The sequence below is a fragment of the Netta rufina genome (assembly GCF_964035555.1).
Source record: "Netta rufina genome assembly, chromosome: 4".
Classification (NCBI taxonomy): Eukaryota; Metazoa; Chordata; class Aves; order Anseriformes; family Anatidae; genus Netta; species Netta rufina.
The window spans coordinates 46,037,361-46,053,550 of NC_140127.1; the positions used below are offsets into that span (position 1 = coordinate 46,037,361).

General features: G+C 45.6%; 1 protein-coding gene across 3 annotated transcripts in view; it reads right to left on the reverse strand.

The window, feature by feature from the left end:
• Window positions 1–7,565, reverse strand: part of RASGEF1B (RasGEF domain family member 1B) — a 29,986-nt gene extending 22,421 nt beyond the window's left edge. Inside the window, exon 1 of one of the 3 annotated variants that reach the window (XM_084285608.1) lies at window positions 7,508–7,565. The gene's annotated coding sequence lies outside the window, so the exon portion shown is untranslated. Of the gene's footprint in view, window positions 1–2,298; window positions 2,346–7,331; window positions 7,372–7,507 lie in introns of those variants that run through there. The other 2 variants (XM_084285610.1, XM_084285609.1) reach the window with 2 other exon arrangements.
• Between the last annotated feature and the right edge of the window lie 8,625 nt (window positions 7,566–16,190).

Below are 16,190 nucleotides of genomic sequence, written 5' to 3' on the forward strand. Positions count from 1 at the left end.
GGAGGTGGAGAGGCAAGCGACATATCTTTTCCTAGGTGAAATGGAGAGCAAGGTAAGAGGAACTAAGGAGGAATTCACCACAGAGCAACATGAGGGCTGAAACTATCTGGAAGTGATCCTGCTGGACAGTGACATAACAGCAGAAATATATTTTACATCCAGAAGAGAACAGTGAGTGCATCGTGGCCTCTGGCACGGCAAGCAAAGATCTCCGGCAGGCAAAACAAAGTGAGCCTTGAGCCACCTCTTCATTTTCACTGAAATCAGAGGATGAACAATTCTGTAAAATTCTCAAGAAATTACCCAGGCAAGAATAGGCTGTAAAAGAAAAATGCCAGGACGCAAAGAACAGAGCAGGAAGTGAATTTCAATGAAAGGCTTTTTCCTCCCAAACGCGGAAAGGAACTCCTCTTTCTTCATTCTTGGTAAAAATAGATCCAGCTGATGATGTGGGAAGGGTCAGATGCACTACTGCTGACTGATCACCCACGTATGAGAACTTTGGCACAGTAATTAGGCAGGTCCTGAGTAATTCGAAACTAAAGCCCTAGGATACTGAACTAACTGCAAGCGTGATGGACATGCACGCGCTTGTGTGTACATTTGGGAGCATTAAGAAAAGTGCAGGGCGTTACTGAGCGTGCTTTGAATTTCTCAGAATCTGCAAGGGTAGAAAAAAAGGGAAGATAAAGAAGCTCCTCGTGATGCTGATGTGCTCTAACTCCTTGCCTGAAGAACCAAGCCCCCCTTCTACCCTTTCCCCATGCTCTTCTTCCCTGAGGCAGGGAATTCAATGCGTGTCCAGCAGCGCTGAGGGTGGCTGTGCAGGCAGGCAGGCTGCAGCATGGCACAAATCCCAGGTGCAGGAAAATCACACAGGCCAAGGGAGAGAACAGGACATATGTTCCTCCAGAATAAAACAAATCAAGCCGTCTGTATTGCTGGACTCTCAGATGCAGCAGCCTTTAAACACAGAACATGAGAACAAGACCGCACATTGAGTGTATTATGAGCTTTCTCAACACACGTGTTATCTGATCATGATGGCAACGCAGCTGAGATTTTTATCTGTAGGTTAAAACTGAAAATGACGTTTATTCTTCAAAAAGGCAGACATTATATGAACTGTATACCATCACTGACTGAAAAATCTTTTAGCAAGTTTTTTTTTTTTTTTTCTCCCCTAGTGGCCAACATCAGGATGACATCCCTTTAACATTTTTATTCAATTCCTGCTCAAGATAGGGCTTGTTCTCCCATTACTGTTTCTTTCAACTTGTAAATCTCTTTGATAATCCCACATCGTATTTTTTCCCATGTCAGAGGAAAGGTTTAAAACATGAGCCAAGTAAGTATCTGTTATCAGTGACATGATGGATTTGCACAGCAGTAATTATATGTCACAAGCCTCCAAAGATCCTAGAGAAGTTCAGTCCACCGCACGCTCCATAGCGATTCCTGTAAACCTCGAGTGATTTACGGAATGAATTACATGGCAAAGCATGCACAAAGGCCTCAGACCAGCCAAAGCATGCAATGAAATACCACCCATCTTTAACAGCAGACAACGCACCAAGCTATCTTTCCTACCAAAATTTATGAGCAGACAGCTGGACCAAAAGCCAGGGAAGTTCGACGCACAACCAGTACTGGGATCACGTTAAGAACCTACTTTTTTTTTTTTTTTTTTAATATCTCCTAGGATGTATTTCATGTAGATAAAAATAATAAATGGACCTTTTCCATTTATTATTATTATATAATATATATGCACATATGCATTATATAATATATATACATATATGTTATATATTTATCTATATATATATATGTTATATATCCAATAATGTCCAAGTGCTCCAAGCACTTTCTTTAAAACCAAACCAATACATAAGCTGAGCATGATCTCCTCTGTCCAAAACGTTCCATTTAATTCATGATCAAGCACCATCAAGAAAAACAGCTTATTATTGGCTGCCCAACAGAGAGTGTTAAGAAATCAGCTGGAACTGCTGAGGGCCAAACTGAGAGCTTTGGAATAAGAGTACAAGCATATTTAACACACATGAGTACAATACTAAAGCCTCATGTTTTTGGTTTTTTATTTTATTTTATTTTTTAACTTGCTGAAGCAGGGTGAGGTTTTTAGAAATGCACAGCATTCCTCTGTTTGCACCCTAAGAAGTACAGAAGAGTTTTGCCATGTGTTCTGCTGAGAGCAGACAGCTCTTGAACATTATAGTCCTGAAAGACAAAATGCTGCGGGAAAAAAAAAAAAAAAAAGCTCATTAAACCCACCTCTGCACAGTCAGGGCTCCCCTCCCGCAGCACGGTGCAGCTCTCGGGGCCGGAGCAACTCACCAGCCCAGCCTCCTGCGCGCTGAGCTGCTCATCGATCAGCTGATGAACTCCTGCAGTTTGCAGTCAGGAGTTTTAAGGCAAACCATCAGCAGCGATGATTTGCTTCAAAACATCACGTTTAAAACTCAGTGATTCAGCAGGTGATTCACGGTGGCTCAGCTGTCCAGGAACGGGGAGCAGGGTGGGGTGGACAGCTGAGAGCTGAGATGTCATCTGTGCTATGCCATCCCCACCAGTGAATCAGAGCCCCGACTCTCTCTATCATTTCCGTACCACGCGTAACACCTCCTGTGGGCTTCAAACTTCGCCTGCTCCATTCTTCATACAAGCGAAGGAACAGAAAACTGATGCTGCCAACAGAGATGGGGGTGTTTTTCCCCATACAGAACAGATCACAGCTGATCTCAATGAGGTATCAAATTCCCGCTAACCCTGGGGGACATTTTATGTGAGAGGGACACGAACCTCCATAATCCTAACCCACCTCAGGTCACCGAGACCAAAAGACAGACTTTATCGGCACGCTCGGTGGCAACGAGTGGGTCCAAATAAGCACACAGGGACAACAAGCTTCACAAACAACTGCTCACATCTGCGTCCACAGCCAACCAAAAAAGCATCATTTCAGTGCCCAGACCTGGCAGCTGAGAGCTTGGGTCTGCTTCTGACTCTGCTACAAACTCCTCACGTGGCTTTAGTCAAGTCACTTGGTTTCTCATTACCGCATTCCTCTCCTCAACAGTACAAAGAGGGATTAGTGTGGGGTTACCTCCTTTCATTAAGTTCCAAGATCTTTTTTCAGAAGGGGCACAGAAGGTGTATCACACAGTTTTAATGCCAGAAGCGCAGTACCAGCCTTGAGCGGGGAGCTCTCTTCTAATGGTTCCCTCCTCAACCTCATCAGAGCCAGACAACCTTTGAATTTAAAGCTGTAGCTCTTTGCAGACATCTGTGCTTGGTCTTCTGGTGAAACCCACAATATGCTCAAGAAGAGAGCACCATTCCCTTTCATAATCATAACAGCCAGCCAGGTTGTAATTTACAACAGCAGGCTGTAATAGTGTTAAATAACAGTCCTTATTTCAGTTTATTTAACTGGCCCTACCTAAAACCTCACCACACGTCACTTTTACATTTAGATAATGCAGAAAAAAATATGCTGGTTTGAGGCAAGAGGTTCACATCACCTCTGGCTTTCCTTTTAGTAACAGTTTATGTTTCCATGAACAGCAGAAGTTTTACCAACAGTTACAGATACACAGCTAGTTAAAAGCAGCATATATGAGAGTTCACAGAACCACAGAATCATCTAGGTTGGAAGAGACCTCCAGACAAACAGAAACCTGAACCTTTCAGTGTCCAGGTTGCAGATAAAGAGGGATGGCCCTATTCTGACTGTAAAGAGCAAACAGGGCTTTGTATGTGAGTCAGCAGTACTTGCCTGACACCTCTTTGGCTGAATATCAGCCAGTGATTTCTCCAGCAGAGCTGGCTCTGAGGCACAGCGGACTCGTAAAGCAGCTGGCTGCAGTCAATTCAACCAGCTGCTTGGGAAAGCAAGGAGGAAAGGAGCCCAGCCAAACTGACTGCAAAGCCTTTCTGCCCTAGTGTAGGCAGGGCAGTAATAGGAATCCACCAGCACGCTGCATCTGCTGGTACCTGTCAGCCTCGGGGACCCGGCAGGGACCCTTGGGCTCTGCAACTGATGGGCCAAAGCCTCCTGGCCTTTGAAAGGCTTACACGTACTAAGGCAACACACAAGAGGTATGGCATTCAGCGAACACGCACCAGCTTGGGTTGTGAAAGGATCATCATAAACCCAGGGTAATAGCATCCCAATCTCTGCAGGGTGCTTAAGGGAGGGTCAAGTCACAGTGCTGATGGGCAGGTGCCGTCAGGTCAGCACGCTGCTCTCATGCAGAAAGCCCCTGCCCTGCTACCCGTGAGAGCAATTATCTGTGAAAATCCCCCACTGCCCAACCTGACTCAAGCATATTTATCCTCTGTCTTACTGGTTGTGAAGCTAAATGCCTCAGTGTGCTGGCTGCTGCAGACTCACAGCTTCCCGGGCTCTTCTCTCCACTGGCGTGTGAGCTGGTATTTCTGGCCTTGTTTTCAGCTGTGACAAGACGTAAGCGGAATACCTGACCCCATGGGAGGGGCAGGTGACCTAGGGAACATTTTACTCTGGGGAGAAGATGTATTTTAATGAATCAAAAGCAAAGTAGTCAGAATACGTGGATCTGAGTCATGCAGTGCTATTCTAGAGCTACCTGGGAAGACAGCTCTATTGTTTCCACGATCCTGCCCATTTTCTAATTAAAAAGGCAGGCATACCGAGTGCAATCCGCACACGTTCCTCACTGTAGTGATTTAGCTTTTTTAATGCTACTTTTCACAGCAGCTGTAATCGAGAAGAAATTAAGCCTAGCTTTCAGCTGGAGGTAGAATCTTTGTCTCCTGTTTGTAAATGATGCCTTGTCCCTGCTGCGGCTGCAGGACGCGCTCTGGAACTTCTGCTGCAAGCTCATTTTGTAGTCAAGTGTTTATGAGATGATGTGGCTCAGCCCCACAAACCTACGCCAAGCAAAGGGCTCTTGTCAGTGCATGCAGAGTACACCTGCATACTGACCAACATTTTGAAAAAGATGCTCAGGCAGGAACAGTCAGAAATCCTGTCTCTCCCTCAATGAAATGTGCCCACCCTATTCCAAATGACACCTTTATTCCCTACTGCCCAACTGTATGCTGAGCAGCAAAAAAGCAGTCAAACAACTGGTTCAGCTCAGCATGTTTGCCTATTCTTCAAAGACAGAATTAGGTTTTGATTAAGGAACACTGCATAAAGACACAAGGAAATGAGTGGCTTGGATTATCTTTACCTCCAGAAGTCGAGGCTGTCTTCTCCAGACAGTGCCCCTTAAAACAAATCTCCTCTGACAGCTCCCCTGCTCAGGGCTGGAGCGTTGACACTAATCTCTCCAAATGGGTGAGAAGGATCACAGCTAATGAGAGGAGCTCCACAGACCGAACAGGGACACAGTGGTGAAGAACAACACACCCACGCCAAGAGAGAAGCGAGTACTACGAGCTCATCTGTTTCTCAGTCATTTCGTGGAACTCCCACCACAATTTCTATGTGTAATGACAAACTAGCCCAAACCCTGTTTCAACATCCCAGCACAAGCTGCCTGCAGCCTTGCATAGAAGGAAAAGTTTCTAAACCCTCTGATTTAGAAAGGAAAGCCCCAGAGTGCGAACCATGCAATGCTTCTTATGCCTCCTCTCTTTGCGACACCTAGTGCTGGATACTCAGAAAAGCTTGGAGCCACGAAGCATCCGGGTTAGCCGCAGCTAGCCCTAGCTCTACATCTTTGGCCCCAAACATCGCTTAACCCTTTCACAGCTGATTATTTCTGAGGCACTTGAGAGTACCAGTTCTACTACGTTTTAGCCATTTAGCTTTGTAGCATCTTTTCCAAGGGGAACATCAACACTGAAGCAGTCAGGTAATAAAAGGTAGGCAGGAAGATTCACCTACATAATAGTGTCAGCTCAAGTGGGTGTCGTAACACCAGACCCTTATAGCCATGTAGTATAAACTGGCAACACGATCCACACACAGCCCCTTCCTATCTTTGCCCCAGTCAAACCAACTTTTTTTTTTTTTTTAAACTATCCATGCTTACGAAAATCAACTCCCTCGTTTTCAGCTTTTCCACTTCACATTCCTTTCCAATGGGACTCCAGTCTAACGCTGTCGTTCCCATCACAGTGTGTACCAGCAGCTCGCTCACCACACCAGGAACAGGTACCAGGCACCTTCCTCACTGCACCGCCCGAGGGTTGCCCAGGTAGCTCATCAAACTACAGCACAGGTAACAGCACTGTGCTGCCCCCAGAGCGCCCAGGAGAAAGAGACCATTGAGAACCCAAACAAACAGGGATTTGTTGTGCTGGACAAAAAGCATTTTCATCAGCTACTACTGTGATCTTAACCCCCGAGAGACCGGTACTTTCTTTTTCTCTTTTACAAGGAGTTAACCAAACCTACAATAGCCTGTTTCAGTCCTGCCTGTTTAAAGCAGTGATGCCCCCATCACTGACCCAAAAATCAAAGCAATGTCTTACCTATTAGGTCTCTCCACCACGGCTCACCAGCTACCTACTTGTCCGGAGTATTCTTAGCACTGATTTTCAGCTGATTCCCAGCTTCTAACACATTTCATTTGAAAGCTGCAGGAGAAGGCTGAGGGAGACATCTCTCTCTAGATGCTGTTCCCAGCTTTCAGAATAAAGAGGCGGAACGGAGACGCGGTGCTGCCAGCCAGGGTCCCCATCTCCCACCAGCGGCGCGTTCCCTCAGGGGCAGGCTCCCTGACAGCAAGCCCCCAGCTCTCCTGCCGTGCAGGGACAGCTGTCGGTCTGGGCTGAGAGCACCTCTTTGTCCAGGGCTGAGTTTTTCAGGCTGTTTTTCTCCTTGGGGAGGAGCTGGCTCTCCTCCACTCTGCTCAGGGGAACTCCTCTTGGAGTTTTCCCCGCCGCTCCGCGCTGTATTTAGCTTTACACACAGGCAGGCAAGGAGGCACTGCTCGGTGTTAGGGCTGCCTTGGTCTGCAGGCTGCTGCCAGAGCGGCGTAGCTGCGCTCTGGTCACTCCTTGGCCATTGCTCTCGCTGTCTCCCACCTGCACACACTTGGCTGAGGACGGGGCGCTGAAGTTTCTCCTGCCACACGCAGCCCGTGTCCCGACAGCGAGCAGCCCACCGCCACCTGTCCCACCCGAGCACCCTACAACCACAACCTGGCGAATCGGTGCTTTTCCATCCTCCCCACCCAAATCAGCAGCCAGCAAGCGAGCAGCTGGGTTTAAATGAAAACGAGGAAAGCATCTCAGGGCATCACACTCCCGTGCGTTTCAGGACCCCGTCCCATGCTGATACAGAGAAGGTGGCAGGAAAAAGCACGCACCCACCCGACCTCCAAGTGCTTCTTCTGCTGGGTGAACGCAGCACCAGCACCACAACCCCCCAGCAACAAACAGAGGAAACAGGCAGCAGCTGGGAGGAAAGCCTGTCCTGTCCCTACCACAGGAGCCGGACGGACAGACAGACAGATGGACGGACACGGAGCCCCTCGGACCCTACCTGGCGGTGGCCGCAGGCGCTCCGGGCCACGGCTGCCGCTGCCTGGCCGCCCGCAGCCCCCCCCGGGCCGCCTCACAGGGCGGAGGCGGAGCCGAGGAGGCCTCGCCCCGGCCCCGCCGCCTCAGGGCGGGCAGCGAGGGGGGAGCGAGGCTCGGAGGCTGCCAGCCGGCCTGCCGGGGGGCCATGCCCGGCTCCCTGCACTCAGAGCCAGGCCCAGACCCCCCCCCCCCCCCAGGTAGCCCACTCGGCGGTCAAATCGGGTCAGAGCTCATCATTTACAGGTGAAGCTACCAAAAGCATCAAATCTCCCAGTAATTGAAGAAAAACCATCCCCAGTAGTTACACGCTTGCAAGACAGGTGCCTCTGGATATTTCTGTGCTCAACAGGCAAAGGAACACAAAAACCTGAGCTGCTTTGGCCAGTCATGAGGTCCTACCTGTATTTCCAGCTCTATAAATTCAGTCTCTAGAAAGAAAGAACTTCAAAAATCTGTTTTTAAAATTATTGAGCTGGCAGTATAATAATAGTAAATTGCCCACACGATCCCCTTCTAGAATCCGGACTTGATAAACGTGCATGTGAGATCTCCCGAAACAAGGTGCGAGTTCTTCAACTTGGGGATTCGCGTCCAAGCCCGCCCTGTCCCCTTGCACAGTGTCACAGGGCAAGGCCATTAAATGACACTGGTGCGTAACTTCAGGAGAGGATGACACGAGGCCAAGTCAGAGGCCGCAGCAGTTTCACACGCACCTTTCTCGTCCTTTTTCCCTCTTTGGTGTATGTCTGGGGGTGGTGCTGCTTATCTTCCTCAGGCTCCACTCTGTAAGGTTTCTTTCTAACGCCATTTCCTGTCTGTAACAGGTTTCCCAGTGCAATACATCATTTAATATTCTTGCCAAATTCCTGTTTACCCTACAAATCTACAACTCTTGTTGGCATACCTACAAGAAATCCACTTGAAAAAATTTCAGACTTCATCCGGATAAAGGATTTTCCCTTTTTCCTTTTGCCCCCTTCAGAAAGCAAAGAGTGGTTTTCTCCTCCCCTCATCTCATGTATTTTCAGCCACACTCTTTGACTTAAAGCAGAAACATTGTGCTGAAGTAACGGTACATTTACACACATTAAGCCTGGTTGATTTTGGTCCAGGCTGGCAAGAGCGAAGGCAGACCCCGCGCTTCCCAGTGGAGAGGACAACCCCAGAGCAGCAGCAGGGTGGTGCAGAGAGCCACGCGTTGCCTGTGAATCAGCAGCGCTGCGCTGCTGCAAGAGTGGCAAGTGCTCCAGCTCACCGGGCCACAATGAAGTATCGCGTTAGGCAAGAGAGGCAATTCGTCTGCTGTGCCTGGCATTGCTCGGCCACTCTGCAGTAGTGCAGGCGGTTATGAATCACTTGGCAAGCGTTTAGAGGAGGTCACAAACTGTAAGGAGGTGAGAGAAACACAATTATGAGTCAACATTTCTAGGACGTGCCCAATCTGGATTGCTAAAATGTGTTGCTTATTTGTTCTTATAATTTTGTATAGGGTACTGGTCACAACAGCAACACGGATTAAGGGAATTAAGATCAAATAAAAAGTAAAAAAAAAAAAAATAATAAAATAAAATAAAATAGATGGGATCTGATTAAACCAATTAGACTGATGCACACTAAATGCAGTCACGGTACAAAGTTCTCCTACAGCTCAGGCCCATGCCCATGGCTGGATCTGCTGGCACAAAGGCCAACATTTAGGCCAGGCTTTAACAGAGACCCTCCATTGTGGTGGAAATACAGACTACAAACTCAAATTGCAAACCACTCTGTCCACATATTTGAGCTCTTAGGAAAATCTGATCCCAAGCCCCATTGTATCTCCACCCTCATTACTACTGTAAAAACCTGTTTACTGAATGTAGAATCTGAATGTATTACTTCCAAACAAACATCATTGTAGGATAGAAGAGGTTTTTTCATCTGTTAGATAGTTATAATCCCTCACCAACAAATGCATACAAAATTACCACGCAGACTAGTAGTAAGCAGGCTCCTGACCATTTGAGAAAAGGCAGGGTGAAACACCAGTGCCGATGTCAACTATCAAAGAACATGGTGCATAATTCCCAAACTTTCAATACTTGCATAGAACAAAAAATACTTTTTTTCAAGATAATTCAGGTTACTTTTTTGATAACTAGTAGCTATGCTAGTAAGTTTCTTGTCAACATATTCATACCTTTCACTGTTTCTCTGAGACGTAAGAATTAAAAGTAATACAGAATGGAAGGGGAAGGGAAGACTGTTTAATGTAATCGTATGACATAAGGAAATGAAACTTGAGAAAAATCACCACGCCTGGAAATACCTACAACGGATAACGAGATTTGCTACTTCTCTGCAGTTTCTGTTGTAGACTAACTTCCACAAATTTTGTATGGTTGAATATCTGTCTACTGGTAAAACAGCCCACTCCTTCTTCCTTATTTCAAATATCAACTATTTTTGTCTTACCTCTGAGGAATTTGGGTGACAGTGGATTTTGTGGAAACAGCAAAAACTCTTATTTCAGTTCTAAAGAAAATAGCCTGCAACTCTGTACAAGAAAGCAAGTCAGTTCTGACCTGTCTGCCAAACTAGAGAAAGCTTCAGACCCCAACTTCGCGAGGATGTAAACTGGTACCATTACCAGTCTTCTCCCCCCTCTTGAACAGCTTTTATCCTTCCAGCTCCCTTAGTTGTTCATATCCCTGTTTCCCTCACTACTCTGGGGAATTCTAGCCCTGAGTTTATGTACAGAGCATACAGTGTTGCTTGTGCTACGCCCCTCAGCCAAACACTTGTTATTTCCTAGTAATAAACAAGAAACCACTTCCCTCAGTTTATCAAGTGATCTTTTACTAGTTAGGTCGTGCAAGTGCTGCCTGTGTTACTATTAACCAGTGTCGAATTTTAAGGAATAAGAGAAAAATACTCCGTCCTGTTTCAGCAAGCAACTGTCTGGACAGTTCTGTCAGAGCAATGTGAAACACTCAGCCAGACTAGCTGCTAGCCACCTGCTGCAACTCCAAAGGAACCATCAAAAAAGAATTAAGAGAAAACGGCTGATGTCCGTTCTTTTAACATTTCAATACTTGTTGTTGTGTAAACCTCTCGGGCCCTACCCTGTGTTCTGTAGCACTTCCCTGCATGAAGCAGGAAGACATCAGGTTTCATTTAAGCCCTACGGTTATTCACATTGAACTTGAACTAGGATCATATTAAAACCAGATTACAAATCATTTAAGAGCTATTAATGCTTGCCAAAACTAACCTGCGGTTTCAAATAAGGGGAAGGTCGAAATAAATGAAAAGTAGCATTTAACTCGTTGTAGAGAAGTCGTGTTACATACAGAGCACATAACATACATTTGGCATTTCAAAAATTACTTAGAATCCCATACACAGCGGCTTCTTAACACAGACCGATGAAAAGTTTCAGAGTTTGCATTCATTTATCCCAAATTCAAAAGGAAGAATTAATTTGGCAATATCAGTGCACACATTTAGATCTGTGCACAGAAATCCTGCTGAAATTATTGAGATACCTACACAGTTGAAAGCATTTCCAGCCCCTGATACCAAACATCTTGTCTTATTCTGATTTTCAAAAAACTACTTCAGGCTCAATTTATAGTGTTAAATTAGATTAAGGGCCTAAGCCCAGAAGATCACTTAAACTTTGCCTTCAAGTTAGAAATTATGAATATGCTTCAGCAATTGACAAAGGAGAATACAAAAGCATAGTCTTAAATGTTTTGATGGAGCGGTGTGACGGTGCAATTGTGAGCCAAGACTAAGAGATTTCTGGTGAGCACACAGTACTTTCTGTAACACGTACTTTGCAATGAGACTTACAACTTAGTCACAACTTAAACAATCTGAACTAAAGCTGTTGATGCCAGGGGGCCAGGTGCCCTTCACAATCAGTGCAAGTCTCAGGTAAAATTATTCTTGCTCTTCTGAAAATGTACTGGGTAAAAGTCCAATATTTTATGCCCCTGTGTTTTCTACACTTCTTTTTTACGTGTTACTCTTACCTTCTGAGAAGACACTCAGAGACTTGACATTTGGAAGAATATGCTCACTGTCATTAGCCTTGAATATTTCCAGGTAAGAAACACCCAAATTCAAACAAACTAAATTTCTGAAAGCTGCCTGCTCTACAAGCACGTGTGAGCCTGCCAGCACAGCTCCTTCTTTCTCACTAGTGACAACTCAGCCAGGGGCCTGAGCTGGACTCGTGCTGAAAGGACCCCTTACACCTCTGTGCAGCGGGCACTGGAGCTGGAGACAGCCTCTAGTAGCCCCCTCAGCAGCCTCCCTGTTAGCACCAAGACCGTGCAAAAGAAATGGAAGCAGACTGACAACGATATGGAAGGATTAAATACTACATGGTAGTTGGGAGAAGGAAATTGAGCATTGGGATAACATAGCTAAGGAGGAATCGTACAGGAAATAATCAAATTGTAGGTGGCTTTTCTCTCAAGTCTAGCCTCAAGGGATATCAGAGCTCTTTGGAAAGGAGACAGATACTGCCTAGACACCAAAGAAAGGCACAAATCTATCTAATTTTGTATTATGTGGCAGGCCAGGGAGTGCAGTACCCAACTTCTGAAGCTTTATCCAGGAGCCAAAGCTTCAGAGTTAACAGGGCAACTCTGCAAGGACCCCATTCAGTCATCTCACACTACACATGTGGTGCTTCTGTCAATTAAGTGGGTGACAACCCGTGCGTAACAACAAAGATCAAGTATTGGAAACCACTCACCTTCAGAATATTCACCTTGACTGCTGACCTGGGTGGAGAACAGAAGGAAAAGACAGATGTCCCTTGAAGAGCATTAATTTCTCTCCCAAGTAACAAAGAGGATTTATCCAAGCTACTACTGCTCGCGTGTCCTAGGGCTGTTATAAGGTATCACCCAAGTTCTGCTTTCTTTCCCGTGAAACCTGTGAGGCAAGCGGTGAAGATGACCACAGCAATGGGTTGCCACAATCTGAACTCTAAGAACAATCGTTACACTCTCTGTCATCACATCTAACTGAATTATCTTGACCTTTCCACAGGACCGGTCCACATGACAGTGAGATACCTGTAATTCAAGCCAGGTATAGCTGAAATTATGTCGGAGAAGCAACTTCAGCTCTCAAGGACAAACAGCAGCTCCTTCCTTTAAGGTGGCTTAAAGGCTGCTTCTTACCTGTCAGTCGCATTGCATCCTTGATGTTAATGCAGTGAGGAGCCACTAGCTGTGATGAAAAATGCCAGGAGTTCTCTTACTTTAAAAATGTATTTACACTAGGAACAAATGGCTCCGTCTCCTTTTAAGTGAACATCACTTTGACAGTACTATTGGGGTACTATACAAATTTGAAACTACCGAAAACCAAGTACAGCACAATGCAAGACATTTCATGAGTTCCTCATGTCTCTTAAATGCTGGGAAACACAGGAGGTGGGTAGAGTCGATTCCAGCTCCGCATGGCTTACTCCTGATTTTTTACCTCTTAAGTTGTTGATTCACTGCGGTCACTTGTCTTATTAATGGCCTATGTTTAACTGACCCCAAATGAATAAACTGTCCAGAGTGAATTAAATTTCCTGTTTATTTTCATAAAATTTTCCCCGAATATCTTACAAATAAATCCTTTCACCTATCTGCAGATGTGACAAATGTTTCACTTGTTCTTAACAATGAAGAAACCCTTCCCATGGCACATGATGTAGCAAGTGAGCACGTAAGGCCAAGAACAGAACCAAATCCAGATCCCCTCACTGGCTGCCAGAGCCCAGTTTACTGGAGGTGCTCCTAACTGCAAAGCCGACTACCCAAAACACATAAAATACCTTGTGCAAATATTGTCTTTTTAAACTATGGACAAAAGCTCCGCTGTAGGACCCTGATGTGTCTGATGATACACAGATGACGGATAACCCCAGGAGAAACTGGAATACTGAACGTGAACTGACTCCTGCCCTTTCTGGATCACTGCAAATACTTGAAACTGCCACATGCCTTGAGCTTTAAAAGTCCCAAACCCCTCCTTTACCAGCCTTATTCCAAAGGGGGATGCTGGCATCTTTGTTTCTGTTTAGTTACTGATGTAGGGTTGCTGTTGCTGGAGGCTTTCCCCCCTGCCTACCAAACAAGGGACCATCCCCACCTTCTCCTGCCTCTCCCCCCTTTCACGTTTCAGCCTGACATCCTCTCAAACCTACCTGACAGCCTGCAGCAATCGCCCTGTGAATGGCAAGCAATTTCCTCATTGACGGCCTCCCATTTACTCTGACATCTGCCAGCGCTCCCTGACACTTGAATAAGCATCAAGACATTAACAGTCTGGCGCAGGTTTACGGGTTTGAATAATAATGTTCAGGGGGCTCCCGGCACTCATGCAGGCAGCCAAAAAATCCCTCGCTCACTAAATTTTGCCATCCTAGGGGCTGGGAACGGTGGAGCCCGATGTGTTTGGATGAGTGGCACCTCGTGCAGAGTCCTGACGCACAAGTAGGTAGCGCAGCCGGTGCCTCTCCCCTTGGGCAGCAGGGCTGGGAGCGGGGCTGTGGGAGCCGACTCGCTGCTTTGGGAAAATAACAGGGAAGAGCAAACGGAAACAAAGGAAGCCTGCAGAAATTAAAACAAAACAAACAAAAGCCCCGCACAAAAACAAACAAGCCATCTCCTCCCAAAGCCAAAACCAACCCTTCTTCTGCTTTTTCTAACATTCATAAACCCTGCCTCAAGTGGTGAACTGGCACGGAAGAGCTCTGAACTGCCTTTCACACATGGAGTCTCATACTGCAAATATCGCGGGGACAAAACAGTCTCAAATTAATGGATTATCAAGGAGAGAAAATGGTCCAGCTACAGTTGCTTGGAGCTTATACTAGCCCATGGTTTATTTCTCATGTGTGCACGTGTGTATTACGCAGCCAGTCTGGGACTCTGGCACAGTGGAGAATATCCCAGCTCAAGAGCCGTCCTCCTCCATCGCTTCCAACCATCCTAACCACGTCAGCCACCTCCTGGAGGAAATTCATCCTTCTAGCCTGCGGCAGCGATGGCTCTCAGACAAACCTCAAAGCACTAGTTAGTGAGACCCTTCTGTACCAGATGACTTGCAGGAAGCCTGGTATGCCTCCCAGATGTTTAATAAAACACGACGGTGCCCTCTACAAGTCTTTGGACAGAGTTCAGTCATCTCTACCCACAACCAGTGCACAAAGGATTCAAAGGCTTCCCAAACCACAACTTTTGTTTTCAAGTACAAATAAAATATGCACATGCATTTCTCTGTGCTTGCTATTTTGCAAAGGGTATGTTTTCCACCACTGTGTACTGAAAAACAGGCTTACAGTTCAGCAGGACAGGCGAAATGAAGCAATGTCCTGAAGACTGAGAAAATAATGCCATTAGTACTTTTATGGTGTTGCTCCAACTGGAGATTGGTGAGAAAGAAAGGAAGATTTATTACAGATGAAAGCAGTTTGACAGCCTATGTGAAAGGAATTTGGTGGGTGACCTCTGTCAAGTTCTGGGGAGCAACACATCCACATCTTCAGACCTGTCACGACAGTAGTCAGCAGCTGCCTGGGGAATAGCAGTCCCATTCTGCAAATATTTTCAAGATGCTGAAAATTCCCTCCCAAACCACGATACCAATTTGAAATCACACCCAAAAATAGAATGTTCATGAAAAACAATTCCAACCATTTCGGATTGAAAAGTTCTATAGTTTTTAAAAGCTCAAATTTCAAATTCATTTTTTTTTTTTAATTTAAAACCTTATGTAAATTAGCCAAAATGGCAAAACAAAAGGTTGGCTTGAATAAAACTAATAATAAAAAAGCACGTTTACAGCTGGGAATATTTAAGCAGGATATTTGAACACTTTCGAATCTTTCCCCCCCACACGCCCAAAAAGGTTATCAGATGTTTTTCAAAATCTGTACTTTTTTCCAAAATCTGCCTTTTTTTTTTTTTTTTTTTTTACCAGTTGTCGGTTCTGTTAAATTGCCTGGTCAAGAGACAAGGAAGTGTCACTGACAAGCTTACCACCACCTCCACTTAATCAAAAGGCTGCCTGCTGCGTCCCCAGCTGTCCCCCTCCAGCTTCCAGACGCGAGGAGGATTACAAAACCCTGCAGAATAAAACTGTCCTAGAACTACCTCCCTTCCCCCAACACGTGCAACAGACTAGCTGCTACACCCAAAGCACAATAAATAGCTGGCGCTCAGCATTCAACCCTTCCTTTTTTTAAAAAAAAAAAAATAATAATAATAATAAAAAAATATTTATTTATTTTTAAGCACAGTGTGTGTGTCCCAGAAAGCTTGGAGTCTGAGCTCGCAAACTGCAGGACGCACTGGTCACCAGACAGGACGTAAGGTGAAACACAAAAGCAAACAAAAGCTTCTTCAGCTACAGGTATGAGCCCTGGTTGTGCCAGCTGTGTATTTAGATAAGCATCTCTCCCTGCACAAACCTGCTGAGATTTTGCCTTCCTGAAAAACTGTGGGATAGAAAGGCTGGAAACTGATACTTCTGTGGTCTTTTCTGCCGTTATTCTCTTCATCTGCAAGTACTTGTCACTGAGTCAACACTTTTAATGGGTAAAAAATGAACACAACAAAGTCTCAAATAAAACAATGTAGGGTTAG